We start from the raw sequence: 20,054 nt of genomic DNA on the forward strand, positions 1-20,054 counted from the left end.
AGCAATACAACTTGACAGAGGTTCTAACCCCTTCCCAATGCTCCCAATAGTCACAGATTCTGTGGAACTGCCCCAGATTCTAATACCAATCCCATACTTCAGCACATCTGAGCATTATAACTGCTCATGCATAGTGTGTCGGGCAGGAGAAATGACAGCCAACATTAATAAGCAGTTGGCTAGCTGTTTATTAAGTGTACTCAGCCATTCTAAGTTGTATCCATTTAGTGGTTCTGGAACTACAGCTAATCAGAAGATTATGAAACTATGATGCAACAGTGCCAGACCTTTCCTGATTGGCTGCAGCTCCAGAACTTGTGAATGGATATAAGTTAGGATGCCAGAGTACATTTACTAAACAGCTGACTGGCTGCTGATTAATTGATTTATGTACAGTATCTCACAAAAGTGAATATACCCCTCACATTTTTGTAAATATTTTGTTATATCTTTTCATGTGACAACAATGAAGAAATGATACTTTGCTACAATGTAAAGTAGTGAGTGTACAGCTTGTATAACAGTGTAAATTTGCTGTCCCCTCAAAATAACTCAACACACAGCCATTAATGTCTAAACCGCTGGAAACAAAAGTGAGTACACCACTAAGTGAAAATGTCCAAATTGGGCCCAAAGTGTCAATATTTTGTGTGGCCAACATTATTTTCCTGCCTTAACCCTCTTAGGCATGGAGTTCACCAGAGCTTCACAGGTTGCCACTGGAGTCCTCTTCCACTCCTCCATGGCGACATCACGGAGCTGGTGGATGTTAGAGACCTTGCGCTCCTCCACCTTCCGTTTGAGGATGCCCCACAGATGCTCAATAGGGTTTAGGTCTGGAGACATTCTTGGCCAGTCCACCACCTTTACCCTCAGCTTCTTTAGCAAGGCAGTGGTTGTCTTGGAGGTGTGTTTGGGGTCGTTATCATGGTGGAATACTGCCCTGCGGCCCCGTCTCCGAAGGGAGGGGATCATACTCTGCTTCAGTATGTCACAGTACCTGTTGGCAGTCATGATTCCCTCAATGAACTGTAACTCCCCAGTGCCGGCAGCACTCCCCAGACCATGACACTCCGACCACCATGCATGACTATAGGCAAGACACACTTGTCTTTGTATTTCTCATCTGGTTGCCACCACACACGCTTGACACCATCTGAACCAAATACGTTTATCTTGGTCTCATCAGACCACAGGACATGGTTCCAGTAATCCATGTCCTTAGTCTGCTTGTCTTCAGCAAACATTGTTTGAGGACTTTCTTGTGCATCATCTTTAGAAGAGGCTTCCTTCTGGAATGACAGCCATGCAGACCAATTTCATGCAGTATGCGGCATATGGTCTGAGGACTGACAGGCTGACCCCCTACCCCTTCAACCTCTGCAGCAATGCTGGCAGCACTCATACGTCTATTTCCAAAGACAACCTCTGGATATGACGCTGAGCTTGTGCACTCAACTTCTTTGGCCGACCATGGTGAGGCCTGTTCTGAGTGGAACCTGTCCTGTTAAATCGCTGTATGATCTTGGCCACCATGCTGCAGTTCAGTTTCAGAGTCTTAGCAATCTTCTATTAGCCCAGGCCATCTTTATGCAGAGCAACAGTTCTTTTTTTCAGATACTCAGAGAGTTCTTTGCCATGAGGTGCCATGTTGAACTTCCAGTGATCAATGTGAGAGAGTGAGAGCGATGACACCATATTTAACACACCTGCTCCCCATTCACACCTGAGACCTTGTAACACTAACGAGTCACATGACACCGGGGAGGGAATATGGATAATTGGGCCCAATTTGGACATTTTCACTTAGGGGTGTTCTCACTTTTGTTGCCAGTGGCTTAGACATTAATGGCTGTGTGTTGAGTTATTTTGAGGGGACAGCAAATTTACACTGTTATACAAGCTGTACACTCACTACTTTATATTGTAGCAAAGTGTCATTTCTTCAGTGTTGTCACATGAAAAGATATAATAAAATATTTACAAAAATGTGAGGGGTTCATATGGCCCCCCATCAATGCGGCTGGCCCCTTGCAGGATGCTGGATGCATGGATTTCAATGGGGGGGGGGGGGTTGAAGCACCTGATTAGAGCCAGAAGCTCTAATAAGCTTGGAAATAGGGTTGGCTCGGGGCGCAGAGAATGTGAACTGAGCCCACCCAGGTGTGTTACAATAGCGAATGAATATTCGCTATTGTAACACTGATCCTCCTGCCAGCCAATCAGGAAGCAGGTCTTGAGACCCGTCACCTGATTGGCTGAAAGGGCAGGCGATCCTATTAGATGCCTAGTTGGAGGGGAGGAGACGCACTGCCGCCGTGATGGAGGAAAGGACACAGGAGCCGCTGCCCGATGCCCTGCCACCTAGATGGGGTAAGTGCTGGACCAACCAGCAGACAGCGAGTGGGTGGGGGGGTTGTTTGCCCCCCCCCCCCAAAAAAGAAAAAAGCTGTCACTGCTACAGACTGTCTACAGTGCATACCATATGTAGGTTTAGACTTTATTTAACTGTGCTCCTTTAAGACATACCCAATATTTAGCACGATTGAGCCATGCCCTTTTTTGATGCAGCACGTAGAATTAGCCACACATCTTCTCTGTCCCACTGTATCCCTTATTCTTAAAGCATTTGTTACCCCAACACTTCATATTTCTGATATGTGCCTGCTGTACCATGTACTTGTAAGAGAAAGTCTCCTGTTCTCTTTGTATTGCTTCCTTTGTGTGAAATCCCTAGTGATCCTGCCAGTCCGTCTGCTTTCCTATTAAAAACTGACCAGACTAAGCAGGAGAACACACCGTGGTCAGTTCTTTAGCTATGCTGGGAACTCGGTGTGCTCTCCTCCAATGATCAGACTTGTCCTGACACCTCACTGCTGCACAGCCATTCACTGGGAAGATCAGTGTGCTGCTGCTTCTCCTCCAGCTCTTATGCAGCTGAGAACAGAGGGAATGTGATCACTTATAAGAAGGAAAAAAAGGTATTTACAATGTTTTTTGTTTTTTTTTAATCAATACAAAAATACATATATTTTTTAACCTGAATGGGTTGTTTTACAAGGTTACAAGGTGATCGTTTACAATCACTTTAAGTTACAAAGTTGGGAGGTATGTTTCCCTACTCCACCCAAAATAAAAAATAAAAAACATTTTTGGCTATAATTACAACTTATCTGGCTGCTTAGGTCTCAGATGGGAAGGCAAAATTATGGTTCAGGTCAGCAATAATAGCCATTCATGAAAATGATACTCCTGTTGGTGTGTGTCTGTGAGCTCTTTTGGCAACAGGTTCTGATGTGAGTCTACCTCTCTGTAAAGGACTGCATATACTTTGTGTGCCATATAAAGGGACGGATGGGGGCGATCACCCCCGCCAACCCCCCATACCTATGGGAGGTTGGCGCAGGAGACTGAGAATATGCCATGAGAATGATACCTTATCTTATGGAGGCAGGGGGAAGGAAGAGCCAGGGCCAAATCTGTGGCCAGCACACAGAGAGACATTCTCCTAAGACTCTGTGGCCAAAAGGGGCTTCCTGCTTGGAGGAGAATCAATTAGGAAGAATGAGGAAGATAAAACCGAATATTAATTGGATATTGTCACACAAGTGGGTGAGCCTACCCTTTTTTGAAGCCTATTAAAGGCTCAGGCTCTAATCACGTGCTTAAAAAAAAAAAAAAACCCCATTGGAATCCATGCGTCTGGCGCCCTGCATGTATATTAGGGGGCGCATGGATGGGGGGGGCAGCGCCCCTGCGCCCTTTATGGAGCGGCCACCACTGATAATATGAGAAATAGAAACAATAAAAATAAATTGTATCTAAATAGTAAATCAAATGCATATAACATGTAAATAAAATACAGACTCTCTGGTGTGCAAGTTATGTCACCACAAGGGGGCACCTGAAACACACAACTTTTGTTTTATTGGAAGACCTCATGTATAAAAAGTGTCAGTTCTAAGCCTGGCCACACACCTGTCAGATTTATCTTAAATTTGATCTAATAAATCAGGAACATTTATAAACATATAGGGTCCGTTATACGGATTCTGCTTGCTTAGCTGGGGATCAATCCATTGATCCCCGCTGAGTAGGTAGATGACAAGTCCATCTTCGCTGACTGTGCAGAGACGGACCTATCAGAGCCTCGCTCTCCTCTATCAGAGATAGAAACGGACCGCCTGTGCATTTTCATCCGATCCCATCCTCCAGATGGATGGAAAATAGGGTTTCCATCCGTCTGGATTTCTTGGACAGGATCGGATTGGACACCAGTGGATGTTAGCAGACATGTCACTGCTGATATCCACCGCTCCATAGAGGTGCATGGAGCGTCCGATTAGTTTCGCCTGAAAAACTGACAGGTGGACCTGATCGGAGCGCCCATGTGAAAGGGGACTTATACTTATGTAGTGTAAGAATACATATGCAGCCTACTTAAACTATCTTCTCAACAACTTTGGAAATAACAACAATTATTAGTACTGATCCTTCTGACTATAGAATGTAATGTTATATTTGTCATTTAAACAGATAGCAAAGTAATTTGCCTTTTTTATATCAATTTAACCTTAGACACCTTCTTGCAGAGTCAGAGTAACACAATCTGACATCAGTAATAATGCATTAGTGATCTTAGGCTGGGTTCACACTGGTCCGACAAACGCTCCGACATTGGGAGCTCATGTCGCATGACGTGTGAAATTTAATGTTTCCCTATGGGAGCCGTCCTAACTGGTCCGACACAAGTCGTTCCGACTTTAGAAATGCTCCCTGTACTACTTTGGTCCGACTTTGATCCTACTTCAGCCTATTGACTATCATTGAAGTCGGATCAAAGTCGGATTGCCGTCTCGCATGATCCGACTTCGGCACGCGACTTGTGCTCAGATCATCTTGAGGGGGAACTCCGCGCCAAATTTTAGATAAAAATCCGGCATGGGTTCCCCCTCCAAGAGCATACCAGGCCCTTGGGTCTGGTATGGAACTTGAGGAGAACCCCCTACGCCGAAAAGGCGGCATGGGGGGTCCCCCCAATCCATACCAGACCCTTATCCGAGCACGCAGCCCGGCCGGACAGGAATGGGGGTGGGGACGAGCGAGCGCCCCCCCCCTCCTGAACCGTACCAGGCCGCATGCCCTCAACATGGGGGGTTGTTGCCTTGGGGGAGGGGGGCGCGCTGCGGCCCCCCCACCCCAAAGCACCTTGTCCCCATGTTGATGAGGACAAGGGCCTCTTCCCGACAACCCTGGCCGTTGGTTGTCGGGGTCTGCGGGCGGGGGGCTTATCGGAATCCGGGAGCCCCCTTTAATAAGGGAGCCCCCAGATCCCGGCCCCCCACCCAATGTGAATGAGTATGGGGTACAGCGTACCCCTACCCATTCACCTAGGAGAAAAGTGTCAATTTAAAAAAAAACACTACACAGATTTTTAAAGCATTTTATTAGACAGCTCCGGGGGTCTTCTTCCGACTTCGGGGGTCTCTCCGGTTCTTCTCCACGCTCTCCGGATCTTCTGCCGGGCTCCTCCGCTCTCTTCTGCTCTTTTGCCGCTCTTTTGCTAAAGCGGAGGAGCCTGGTCTTCAATCTTCTGCCTTCTGCCTTCTGCCCTCTTCTCCTGATGTTGACACGACGCTCTCTGGGGCTAGAATGCTCTCTGTGCGCTCTGCTCTGACTTATATAGGCGGTGACCCCGCCCCCTTATGCCGTCACAGTCCCTGGGCATGCTGGGACTATGACGGCATAAGGGGGCGTGGTCATCGGGTGATGACCACGCCCCCTAAAACGTCACAGTCCCAGCATGCCCAGGGACTGTGACGGCATAAGGGGGCGGGGTCACCGCCTATATAAGTCAGAGCAGAGCGCACAGAGAGCATTCTAGCCCCAGAGAGCGTCGTGTCAACATCAGGAGAAGAGGGAAGAGGGCAGAAGGCAGAAGGCAGAAGATTGAAGACCAGGCTCCTCCGCTTTAGCAAAAGAGCGGCAAAAGAGCAGAAGAGAGCGGAGGAGCCCGGCAGAAGATCCGGAGAGCGTGGAGAAGAACCGGAGAGACCCCCGAAGTCGGAAGAAGACCCCCGGAGCTGTCTAATAAAATGCTTTAAAAATCTGTGTAGTGTTTTTTTTTAAATTGACACTTTTTTCCTAGGTGAATGGGTAGGGGTACGCTGTACCCCATACTCATTCACATAGGGTGGGGGGCCGGGATCTGGGGGCTCCCTTATTAAAGGGGGCTCCCGGATTCCGATAAGCCCCCCGCCCGCAGACCCCGACAACCAACGCCCAGGGTTGTCGGGAAGAGGCCCTTGTCCTCATCAACATGGGGACAAGGTGCTTTGGGGTGGGGGGGCCGCAGCGCGCCCCCCTCCCCCAAGGCAACAACCCCCATGTTGAGGGCATGCGGCTTGGTACGGTTCAGGAGGGGGGGGCGCTCGCTCGTCCCCACCCCCATTCCTGTCCGGCCGGGCTGCGTGCTCGGATAAGGGTCTGGTATGGATTGGGGGCGACCCCCCACGCCGTTTTTTCGGCGTAGGGGGTTCCCCTCAAGGTCCATACCAGACCCAAGGGCCTGGTATGCCTCTGGAGGGGGAACCCATGCCGTTTTTTTATTTAAAATTTGGCGCGGAGTTCCCCCCTAAAGATTCATACCAAACACAGTGCCGGCATTGGCGGGGATCCAAGTCGGATCCCTGTTCATTGAAAGTCGGACACATGCCGGCTTCATGTCGCAGGGCAAAGTTGGATCCAAAGTAGGACGGCTGTCGTGTCGCACCAGTGTGAACCCAGCCTTAAAGTGGAACTTAAAGTGGAAAATTAAGTCCCGATAGATGACCCTTTTGCAGGTATAGCTAATTAAAACTTTACAAACTTTACCAATCTCATCCTTCTTACCAACCTAATCATTCTCTTCATTCTTCTCAAGACCTCCTGTTCTCTAGCTCCCTCATCACCTCCTCCCATGATCGCCTCCAGGACTTTTCCAGAGCCTCTCCAATCCTATGAAACACCTTACCCCAATCTGTCCGATTATCTCCTACTCTATTAGCTTTTAGACAATCCCTGAAAACCCTCCTCTTCAGAGAAGCCTATCCTACCCACACCTAACAACTGTATTTTCATTTTCTCCATCTGATCATCCCCCACAGTTATTACCTTTTGTTCAACTAGACCCTCCCTTCTAGATTGTAAGCATTAACGAGCAGGGCTCTGATTCCTCCTGTATTGAATTGTATTGTAACTATACTGTTTGCCCCCATGTTGTAAAGAACTGCGCAAACTGTTGGCGCTATATAAATCCTGTATAATAATAATAATAATTATAATAATACAAATAAGTATCCATGCTGTTTAAAATCCAATAATACATGGTCTCAGATAAAAAACTGAAACTCGCACTTGGTAATATAAAAAGAGTTGAGACTCCTGCACTCAACAACACCTGAATGCCAAGTTAGACTGGACCAAAAAAAACTAGAAAATAGGTGCGCTGTCTCCTTAAATTTTTAATTCACTCATAAAAAAAATATATGCTGATCAATAAACCAAACTAATCATGACATATGAAATTCATCTGGTTGTGATGAAGTACAAAAAGTTCATAATAACTGTGCAAAAAATAAAAGTCCATGTGTTGAAAGTACTGATAAAAAGTGCTGTTGTGCTTTATTTTAAACAATCAAAAGTGCTCCAAAAGCGGCTGAGAGATAATATGGCCTCTTACTGGACTGAGATGATCTCAGATTATAGAGATCATCATTGTTTGTGTTCATCCAAAGAACCAACACTCAGTGGCAACGGAATGCTTTTTAAATCAATGGCGCCTGTGGATGACCGACAGCCGAGTTTCCAACGTCTATTAATCCTTTAATGCATTCCAGATGAACTCCAACACTCATAACAATGAACATAAAAAAAAAAGGATCTCATATCGCAACCCGATTGATGATAATCATTTATTAAAAGGTAATGCACTTACATGAGTAGAAGAGATAAAAGCATATAACTCGAAAGCTCGTATGGAAGCCTCCACCACGATAACATCAGACTGGCTCCGGCGTGATGAGGTCACAGACCTGACTCCACCCGACGCGTTTCCCCGTAAGAGACATCTTTTGGGATTTGAGATTGGAGATTTTCCAATCCCAGAAGGCACCTCTTATGGAGAAACGTGGTGGGTGGAGCCAGTCTGTGACGTCATCATGCCAAAACCAGTCTGATGATATCGCTGTGGAGGCTTCCATATGAGCTGTCAAGTTAAATGCTTAGGCTGTACTTATCCTCTTTCGTTCTGCACTCCTGTGACTCGTTTTAAGCAGACAGCTGATGTCATAGAGCCAGTCCAAGCTCGGGCAATATTGCAACAATGTAGTCGGGATCCACCCACATGCCTGGACCGGCACCCAGTTCAGTGAGCTGCTGAGAGCCTGAGCCAGCCACCCTCCACAGCCCAGTGCTCCAGTGAGCGAGAGGGGGGAGAGCAGACAGTGGTGACTGACAGTCACCAGCTCTCTGCTCAGAAAGCTCTAAGAACCGAGCAATCGGCGGTGTTCAATCGCTCGGTTCTTAGTGTTAGAGGCACCGGTGGAACAGATGCAGCATTGGACTGAAGCTGCATTCACTTAGAAAAAAAAAAACATACATCTTTTTTTAATGAAAAAACATATTTCATTATAATTAAACTATGCAATTACATTATTTTCAAGATAAACAACTTTATATATAATACATGTTTTCAATACATCTTGATGAAGTTAGGTGTGTGTCTCCCTATTAGGTAGATCCACCCTGTGGATATGTCAGGTGACCATTGTCACCCAAACATTGTCACCCATTGTCACCCAAGCAGAAAGAGAGGGAAATCCAAAATTTTGGAGGTGAGATGAAAATCGTTTCACTGACAACTGTCTAAGATGGTAATTTCTCTGATTTTATAGAGATTCTCCCTCACTTCCTGTTGCATCACCTCAGGACAGGAAGTAAAAAGAAATCTCCCCAATGGAATACAGACGATAAAGACAATACACTGTCATAGGTTTTAGCCCTTGCCTACTAAAAAAACTGTTTTGGCAATACATGCATTTTTATAGAAAAAGTTGAGCTTGGAGCAAAAGTACTCACACAGACCAAAGTAAGTAACAGTATACAGTACCCCTTATATTGTTACTCACTTTGGTCCGTGTGAATACTTTTGTGCCAAATTCAACTTTCTTGGATTTTTTTCTGTTTTTACTGATTAATTAATTTTCCCAATCATACACTGGACTAATGACTGCAAGTGTTTCTCACCTAGTTGTTGCCCACCTCTGCCCATACTCAGCCCTAAACTTAAAAGTGTTTTTTGGTATTTTGCACCAGTATACATACAGTGCATTTTTTATTTTAGATGCACTTGAATGTACTGTACATCTATAGGAGCTTACAGTCTTGAGCTAGCTTGTTTGCATTCCAACCGTGCTCTATTATGCACTTTCATATGTGTATTTGTAAGACTTGTTCACCATCCATCTGCAGCACCCTCTAACAATAGGTAGGTGCTACTAATAGGATTTTACTAGATAGATTGTCAGCACAGGTAAATTTAGCCAGGCCTATGCTGCAAGCTAGGCCTGTCTGTTTTGATCTGGTGGCTGGGAGTGGTCAGAGTAGCAGTGGGTGTGGCCACCTGTGCTCTAGTTCTGAGGCGTATCCCCTGCTTCCAGGGAGAATGTTCTGGAAGAGGGGCAGGGCCTGGAATTGGAGTGCCAGGCAGCTCATGTGGGAGCCCTGACCGATCCCCAACTGGTATTGGCAGGGGGTGGGCTTCCTATATAAGCTGAGGTAACATGCCACTGAGCAGAGTTGTTGGCTGAGCGAAGTGGAGGATGGAATCCTAGACAGCAGCAGGGGGGCACCCCCACTTGGGGGGGGTGCGCCGATCGCAGGAGGAGGCCCAGGGAGAGCTGTGAAGGAACTTTGCCTTTACACGGTCATTGGCAATGTCCTTATCATCACACGGTCGTTGATAAGGAACTCCTGGAGCAGAGAGGCAGGTGAAGCTGTCGGAACGTATGGTCCAGTCAAGTTCTCCATCAAGGACTCAGGGCAGAGAAAGGTCGGTGAGTGTACCACAGTGAAGGCCTGGATGCCTCAGGAAGTCTGTGAGGGAACTTTGCTTTTACACGGTCATTAGCAAAGTCTTCATCATTACACGGTCAATGATGAGGAGTCATGGATCAGAGGAGAGACTGTGGGGATATTTGTCAAATCGATGTGGCCTGAAGGCACAGGATTTGCAAGCTTGGCTGGCTGAGAACAGTAGACCACCGACCAACATGTGCTTCTAAAGTACTAGGCCTCCGGGGAGAGGTGCTGCAGGCCTCTGGCTCATCCATGTCTTTATGGACCTTGCTTTGTGCACTGGTGGAGGGGGGGTTATGGTGTGGGGTTGTTTTTCAGGGGTTGGGCTAGTTCCAGTGACGGGAACTCTTGAGGCGTCAGCATACCAAGACATTTTCATGCTCCTAACTTTGTGGGAACAGTTTGGAGCTGGCCCCTTCCTGTTCTAACATGACTGTGCACCAGTGCACAAAGCAAGGTCCATAAAGACATGAAGACATGAATGAGCGAGTTTGGGGTGGAGGAACTTGTCTGGCCTGCACAGAGTCCTGACCTCAACCCGATAGAACACCTTTGGGATGAATTAGAGCAGAGACTGTGAGCCAGGCCTTCTCGTCCAACATCAATGCCTGAACTCACAAATGCATTTCTGGAAGAATGATCAAACATTCCCATAGACACACTCCTAAACCTTGGACAGCCTGCCCAGAAGAGTTGAAGCTGTTATAGCTGCAAAGGGGGGGGGGGGGGGGACTCAATATTGAACCCTAAGGACTAAGATTGGGATGCCTATAAAGTTCATGTGTGTGTAGAGGTAGGTGTTGCAATACTTTTAATATAGGGGGTTATTTACTAAAGGCAAATCCACTTTGCGCTACAAGTGCGCTAAAAATAAAAAACAATAATAAAAAATAAAAAAAATAAAAATAAAAAACAGCATTTTTGCTTGTACATGATTGGATGATAAAATCAGCAGAGCTTCCCCTCATTTCAGATGTGCACTTGTAGTGCACAGTGGATTTGCCTTTAGTAAATCAACCCCTCTGTATACAACTACTACTGAGAAAAATGAAACCCACAATGGGGGTTATTTACTGAAGGCAAATCCACTTTGCACTACAAGTGCACTGAAAGTGAACTTGGAAGTGCAGTCACTGTAGATCTGAATAAAAAACAGCATTTTAGCTTACACACGATTGGATGATAAAACCAGCAGAGCTTCCACTCATTTCAGATCTACCCCTCAGATTTACAGCGACTGCACTTCCAGGTTCACTTGCAGTGCACTTGTAGTGCAAAGTGGATTTGCCTTTCGTAAATAACCCCATAGTGTATATATAGTTAAAAATCGTATACAATATAAAATACATTTATTTAGGATGCATATAGTACATTTAGGCTTTACAGTTTTTATTGCATATTCTACAACCTCTTTTAACAAATTTATATTTTAATCACAACTGAAGAAGGCCACATCCACCCTTACAAACATGCAGACACATGCACAGGGATTCCCTTGCAACCTGTTGCTGGCAAGGATCACTGAACATTGTACATTCTGTCTGGGAGCTCAGCTGTGTAAGGCTTGATTCACACTAATGCGTTTTTTGATGCGTTTTGCAGAAATGCATGGAAATTTTTTAACATGGGTTCCTATGGAACATGTTCTTATCAATGCATTTTTGTGCCTCTGCGCTTTTGGAAATAGGTCGGGACTTTTTTTAAGGCAAAATGCAGTGTTTTGCATGTAATAGAATTCAATGGACCCGCATCCAAAACGCAAGTACCGCATATTTAGTGCGTTTTTGCCGCATTTTTGCCGCGATTTGCACTTTGTGGGTTTTTTTACACTGTATGTAGCTGGTTGCTAAGCAACCACAGTGTAAAAAAAAAACGCAAAATGCGGCAAAAACATGGTAAAAACGTGGTATAAACGCGGCAAAAAGACACGTTCAAAAACGTGGCCAGTTCCCAGATGACGTCCTATCATGACGAAACACGTAGGGAGGAGCCTGCGACGGTGACGTCATTACGTTTTTGGATGGGCTAACAAACGAACATAGGAAGTGAAGTTCAACAAACGGAGACACCGCCATTTGTTCTTATGCCATATTTCACTGCTCTTAACTGACTGCAACATTGTAAGTGTGATTCTTTTTAACCTTAATAAATCACCCTATTTGTACATATTACACTATGGAAGTTTTTTGTTTCATATTCCCGAGAATTATCCACCGCTAGCTGCTGTTCCGGTATTGTGCTTTTGGTTTTGGGGAGTCCGATTTCCCTGCGCTGGGCGAGACTGCCGTAACAGCAGTCATCGCTATCTGGTAAGTGAATTATAATACTTACATAGGGTGTGAAACTACACGGATGATTTCCTTTTCTCCTTCTGGTTCCTTGCATTTTCACGGATGGGTGTTTTTTCCTTGTTCATTCATGGACTAATACTTTGATGGGACTTTTCTTTTTGCATTTTTTATATATGTCAAGTTTCGTACATTGTTTACTTGAATATGTTTCATATGAATTTTTCATCATTGATCACATGCTGATATGCCTATGGGACTCTGCCTTAGTTTTCTGCAGTCAAAATTTTTTTCACATTTTTTTCACATATTTTTAGCGCTGCATCTTTTGTGTTAATTGTATTTTTGGAGTTTGATACTAGACTTTCAGGTGCTGGCAGCTTATAATTATTTATTTTGTCACTTATTCATTGCTAGTTTATTTTAATTTTTGTTTTTTATTTTTAGCGCAGCTTCAGCCTTTGGGCTTTTTGTTTTTTTCTATGTTCAAAAACACGGCAAGCACCGCAAAAAGCACTACAGAAACGCCGAGAAGCAACATGCATAGATGTCTCTGTTAACCAGTTCTATTGAATAAAAAAAGACATCAAGTTGTCAAGCCACTGAATATTCTATGCATAATAAATATTAGGTTTTTACAAACACTTCAATACAGCCTAATCAATATATTTCTGGTACAAACAAGATATATAAAAACATCTTTATTTTCACAAATATAGGAAAACAATCAGCCCTCAAGACAGAAAATTAAAGACACATGCAGAAGTTAATTTAAAGGGTCTATAAAAACCTCAATTGAAACTGCAATGAGTGGTAGCTTACCATTTATTGAAGTAGATGTAAAATCTAACTAAATTACTGAAAGGATTCGCTTTCAGTTGTGGTGCTCTCTGAAGAGGGTTGCTCTTGACCAATTGGGGTGCAGTAAAAATGCAGCCTATCTGCGTGTTTTTATCCTCCTCCCAGCCACAAGTGTACACAATGAGGGAGATTTACTAAAGCTAGAGCATGCAAAATTCGGTGTAGCGCTGCATAGTAACCAATCAGCTTGCAGGTTTTATTGTCAAAGCTTTATTGAACAAGCTGAAACTAGAAGTTGATTGGCTACCATCATAGGTGTGCGCAGCCTATTGCATTAGGGTGTGCACCCCAAAGCTCAAACACACATGCGCAGTAGAGCAGTGGATGGTGTCAGTAGAGTAGAGAACTGTGTCAGTAGAAATGAGATCGGTGTCAGTAGTTTTTGGTTTTTATTATTAAAAAAAAAATGTATTTGTTTTTATAATATTAATTTTTTTTATTTTTTTTTTTTACAATTTGTTAGGAGGGGCTTTGGTAAAATAGCAGAGAAAGGGACTGAGGACAGATATTCTCCAGTCCCATTCTCTGTAGCCTCAACTGCAACAGGGGCATTCAGCAGGGGGAATCTGAATCGCACAGGGTGATTAGGGTGTGCTCAGGCACACCCGGCACACCCTGTGCACACACCTATGGCTACCATGGCAAGCTGCACCAGATTCAATGTGCTCCAGTTTTAGTAAATGTCCCCCATTGTGGGGTTGATTTACTAAATCTAAAGAGTGCAAAATCTGGTGCAGCTGTGCATAGAAACCAATCAGCTTCCAGGTTTTTTTTAATCAAAGCTTAATTGAACAAGCTGAAGTTAGAAGCTGATTGGCTCCCATGCACAGCTGCACCAGATTTTGCACTGTCCAGTTTTAGTAAATCAACCCCCTTGTAACATAGATATTTGTTATTTATTGTATTATCTTTAAAAAAAAAAAAAATTGTTGTTTTTCACCTTTATGTCATCTTTATTACATCTCAGTAATATTTGATTAAGTTATTTGTGGTTAAAGGTTAAGCACTTCTCTTTCTATATAACATTCTAGTGTATGGGGTCATAGAGAGCAACAGAGACTTAATTCACTATTACCTTTGTACAACTGATTTCACTTTCTTCTAAGAAACAATTTGGTGAATCTACTTTTACAAGTCAAAATACTTCAAATATTGCTAAAGTGAGTATGTGGTGTAAATTCATCTGATTCTTGCGATAATGCCTCTAGAGAAATGAAAAATGCTTTTCGAATTGTAAAAAAAGGAAATAAGACATGGCAATAAAAATACACCATTTACTGGAATTTTATAAAGGAAAGACTCCACTGACGTCAGCATCCTAGTGCAGACCCATTGCAGCTCCAGTCCATGTGACCTAGAACCTGAGCAGAGCAGAATCGGCCATTTAAAGTCCAACGATAATAATTTGCTGATTTGGTCTGCGATGCCTGGCATCAACACCCACAATGTAGAGCTGCTGGTGGTGACGTGACCGAACATGCTAGGATCAGATCACCTAACCTGAAGGACCTGCTATTTACATAACATTGGTAAGTTTATCCTGATTTTTAGTCTCTACCCTCCCTAATGCCTGATTTATGAAGCAGGTGTCTGTAATAGTAAATGATAGCCCACATCTGCTAAATGCTCAGATCCTCCAGGTTATTCCCGATTGCAGCAACTAATCAACCTATTCCCATCGCACATCATACTGAAATAGACCATGTAGTCATCAGGGTGCTGGATTGGCTCCCAAACGGATACAGTACAGAATATTTCATGTGTCGTCAGCACACCCATAAGTACACTGCAAAATGCAAAGGCTGTATTTGAGAATCATAAAGAGATGCAACAAGTCAGTGGCTAAGTGGTTAGCAGCACTGAGGTCGTCGGTTCAAATCCCAACCACGGCACTACCTGCTTAGAGTTTGAATATTCTCCCTGTGCCTGCGTGGGTTGCCTCTGGGTAGTCCAGTTTCTTCCCACACTCCAAAGACATGCTGGTAGGTTCATTTTCTCCTGTCTAGATTGGCCCAAGTATGTTCATGTATGCATGTAAACGATAGTAAGTGCAGCACAATATATATAAAAAATAAAGAAAAGAAATAAGTCCAGTCCGTATGAATGGAAAAATGTTAAATCCAAAGGGAAATGGAAGCCAAGATTCCACGTGACAGAGAGTGAACTAATTCCTCCAAGTGAAAATGGGTGACGTTATCCTCCGCCATATGAACCAAACTGAGCTTACCAGAAGAGATGGTCATACACGTATATATCCCACCAGGGATGATGGTACCTCCTGGTGCTGCTGCAAAGGACCTTGCTCCAGCCAAATAGAAGAGATCACCCAGCAGAGAGCGCAAATGGAAAAGACCTTCAGGTCGCAGACAGTGGGTTTAGAGATGTTACCACCTCCTTTCCAGCAATTGGTAACATCTCTATACCCACTGTCTGCGACCTGAAGGTTACAGGTCGCAGACATTTATCTATGTCAGTTTATTTCTGTTTGCGCTGATTGTTCCTTGTTTATATGTATGCATGTAGGTTAGGGACCTAAAGCCTCGTACACACGATAGGATTTTCCGCAGAAAAAACCTCGGACTCTTGTCCGAAGGCGTGTGCCTGGATTTTGTCTTGCATACAAATGGCAAAGAATTGTCGGCCAACAAACACGAACCTACTGACGTACTACATGGTTTTTCAGCTCTTTAGCTCCACCCTTTGGGCTCCTTCTGCTAATTTCGTGTTAGTAGAAGTTTGGTGAGTGTTGATTCGTGTTTTTCATTTCACGCTTTTCATTTAGCGCTTTTCATTTTGTGCTTTTCAGTTCGTTTCTGAACGGCTGTTCGTCAACCAGACATGTTGCGGAATCGGAGGAGATAATGTGTCATTTATTATTGGCCTTGGAGTTATTGCTTTGACCGAAGTCCAGTCCAGAAACAGGAGGAGGAGGAGTTCTTGGACCAAAAATTGGTTGCTTTATTAATCTTGACCAATTGTCATATGCCTTTGCTGCAGGAGCTCCAGGAGAATAATTCGGATGATTTTCGGAATTATCTCCGGATGACGGACCCCTGCTTTCACCAACTCTTGGCATTGTTGACCCCCCTATATTAAGAAGCAGGACACATGCATGAGGCTTTTATTTTTTTGGTTGAATAATAATGATTTGATTTGGTATATTTTCTATATTTTTGGATGCATAGAATGCAATTTTTGGTTAAGTTCTAGTGACAGATAGCATATCTAATTTTATTTGTTTTCTTTTTTAATGCACAATAAAAAAAATTGTGGAGAATAATACTTGGCTATGTGTTTTACTTCAGATGACAGTTTGGGAGTAGACAGTTACATTTAAAAAAAAATACAATGTAAAATTTACAAGGAACACCAACATAGTTGTATCTTTGATCTTAAAAACTACCGGATAATGGTGTTGTGGTAACTTCCCAAATAATAATTTTAAAAAAGCATAATAATATTATTCGTGATTGTCCATCACGAACGCTAGTTTACAAGACCAACCGCTTCCAGTTTGTCCTTGCTTCCGAGCATGCGTGTTTGTACTTTGGACTTTTGTCCGACGGACTTGTGTACACATGCTCAGAAAATCCGACGGACTTGTGTACACATGCTCGGAAAATCTGACAACAGACATTTGTCCTTGGAAAATTTTAAAACCTGCTATCCAACATTTGTCCGTGGAAAATCCGACAACAATTGTCCAATGGAGCGTACAAACGGTCGGATTTTCCGCCAACAGCCTCTCATCACACATTTCCTGTCGGAAAATCCGATTGTGTGTATGAGGCTTTAGATTGTAAGCTCCTTGAGGGCAGGGCATGATGCGAATGTACAAGATACACTCACTGGCCAATTTATTAGGTAATGTGATAAAAAAGTGCAGTGCTACAAATGAGTGTTTACCCAAGGTATAAACTGGGGGATAAGTGAACATGCACAACAGTAATTGTGCTGAATTACATATGGTGCTACTAACAAAAGCACTAAACTGTTTCTGATGTATAAAAAAGTGCACTAACAATAAATCCAGTGCAAACAATGATAGTCTAAATCAAGTGACACCAGAGGGTCAGGTGACACCTTGTGGACAAAGTGATAAAATAAAAACACATATAAACAATATACCAAAATGAAGTGTTATATCAGTGAATAATTAAATCAACCATAATACATAATAACACAATATAAAGTCCATCAATGGTAAATGTCATGATGTACTCCTCAGGAATGGCCCATGATGACATGAGTATCAAATGTTGATGGATCTCAAAAACATAGGTGGTAATGTTCCAGTATTCCTAAAACACTCAGGACTGTGCTTCCACCACTCGAGGGAGGGGGAGGTACTCTTACCATAAGATGTGGACACACACGTCAGCGGCGGTGGGTCAAACAGGCATGTATGGAAACCTGGATAACAGGCCACGATCTCCAATGGTTAAAAGGGCACAAACACACACTCTCAGCAATGCGGTGGACAGGCAAAATCGGAAGCGGGAGGGCGGCCACAATCTCCTGATCTGTGCAATGCCTAAATGCATTGAGTTGCTGCCATGTGATTGGCTGATTAACAATTTGTGTTACCAAGCAATTGAACAGGTGTACTTAATAAAGTGGCCAGTAAGTGTATATGTAAAGTGCTGTGTAAATTGACAGCACTATATAAGTACTTGTAATAGTCATAATTTCAGGACCACACAGCATCCCTTTACCAGACATGTGATGATCCTCTAATAGAAGCCATTGCATCCTACAAGCTTGCAGGTGTGCTGGCAATACTTTGCATCTATTGCAGTACCTAGCGCATGCAAGGGGTGGCAGTGGAGCTGCATATTTGAACAATGCCTGGCTCTGATAAAGAATGGTGCAAAGACTTGGAAGAGTTTTGTAATTACATTTTCATTTTGGATAAAGAAAATTGAGTACTGTCCGTGATACTTTTTTTATTTGCACTAACATACAATTTTTCAGGACAAGCTTTCGGGGTATGTTGCACTAATATGGCTACAATCAAATCAAGCATTTTGGATAAGAAAGCCCAGGAGGGTAGGACAGGGGTCACTTTTTTAAAAGAAACAAAGTGTACTTTCAATATTTAGTGATAATGTAAAGTCTTCTCACTTATTTTAAAGTCTTCTCAATTATTTATTATTATTACTATACAGGATTTATATAGCGCCAAGAGTTTGTGCAGAGCTTTACAACATTCATTTTATATATACGTGTAAAATAAGTTTGATATAGATTAATATCTATATTGTGTAAATTGTGTAAATGTTTAGCAGAGCTCTCATATTTATGTATATGGAGATAGCTGTGCAGTGCTACCCAGTGGTTGTGTTTTACTGCCCTTACTTCAATTGCAAGTCTGTGAGCTGGCTGAATTATTAAAAACAATACAGACCCCATGTGGCTGATATCTTTTGTCAACAGTTCCTAAGCAGGAAGGTTAAATAAGGCAGAGTCAAATACAGAGCACCCTCTAGTGTTTAATCTTCTACTGTATGTATTTAAAGAGGACCTTCAGTCACTTTTCATCTTTCCATCTATTAAATATTTTGCCCTTGTTGTTTTAACTTTGGATAGTTAAACATTATTTTTCTGTCAGTAAATACTTTATACAGCCCACTTCCTGTTTCTTGTCTGGTAAAAAGGCCTAGGCTTATGACTAGGGTTGCCACCTGTCCGGGATTCACCCGGACAGTTTGGGTTTGGAATCATGCGTCCGGGTTTCCAACTGCCTGAAACCCGGACACATGACTCAGACTGGACTATGGCTTCCCAGCAGGGTTGCTGGCTGCAGTTGTCTAAGCTGAGAGTGTCTGTTACACTCTCTTTCACCTCGCCCAAGGCCAGCACTAACAACCCCCCCAAACACACACACAGATGGGAGAGGAGAGAGGGCGTGATCTGCACCTCTTCCTCCCACCCCTACCCCTCTGTGTCTGCCCACACTCCAATCTCCAGTGCTGTGCCTCAGAATAGGAACATGGGGGCAAGAAATTTGAAGTCCAGCAGCATCAGATACACCTGGATGAGAGGTGCTGACTGCCAAGGGGTGAGTGAGCTCACCGTCCATCTCTGTCTGTGACTGAAGTCTCCCCCCTTCTCTTTCCTGCCTCTGAGTGAGTACACTAAGGTAATTCAGGGTTCTCAGAGCACCCTTTACTTCAGAGTTCCCCATTACACCAGAGGCCACAGTGTTCCCCCTTACATCAGAGTTCTCAGTGTTCCCCCTCCTTAAATCAGTGTTCCCAGAGGATCCCTTATGTTAGAGTCCCCAGTGTTCTCCCTCACATCAGAGTCTGCAGAGTCCCCCCTTACAGTGAAAGGGAATTCTGCGAGTTCAGATGTAAAAGGGGACTCTGATGTAAAGGGGGACTCTTGTTATCAACTTCATATTATTGTTAGTACAGTGGCTCCTCCTGAACTGGGTTGAACGAAAAACAACTACTAGGCTTTAGGGATCTTCAAACTTAGCACCAAAAGCTCACAGCTGGGCTTTTCTTATTATTTTATTACAGTGGAACCTCGGTTTGCGAGTAACGTGGTTAACGAGGGTTTCACAAACCGAGCACTGTATTTCTAAAAATCCTAACTCGGTTTCGAGTGTTGTCTCGCAAAATGAGCAGGATTCAGGCCAAAAGCGCTGTGCAGTACCGGTTTTGGCCTGAGGTGGGGGGCGACGGAGCCGAGCAGAGCCGAAAGTCGACGATCGTCAGCATTCGGAAATGCCCGAAAAGACCTGAAGACAGTTCGGCTGATTCTCGGCAAATCTCGGAAAGG

Source organism: Aquarana catesbeiana, linkage group LG06 (genome assembly GCF_042186555.1).
Source record: "Aquarana catesbeiana isolate 2022-GZ linkage group LG06, ASM4218655v1, whole genome shotgun sequence".
Lineage (NCBI taxonomy): Eukaryota > Metazoa > Chordata > Amphibia > Anura > Ranidae > Aquarana > Aquarana catesbeiana.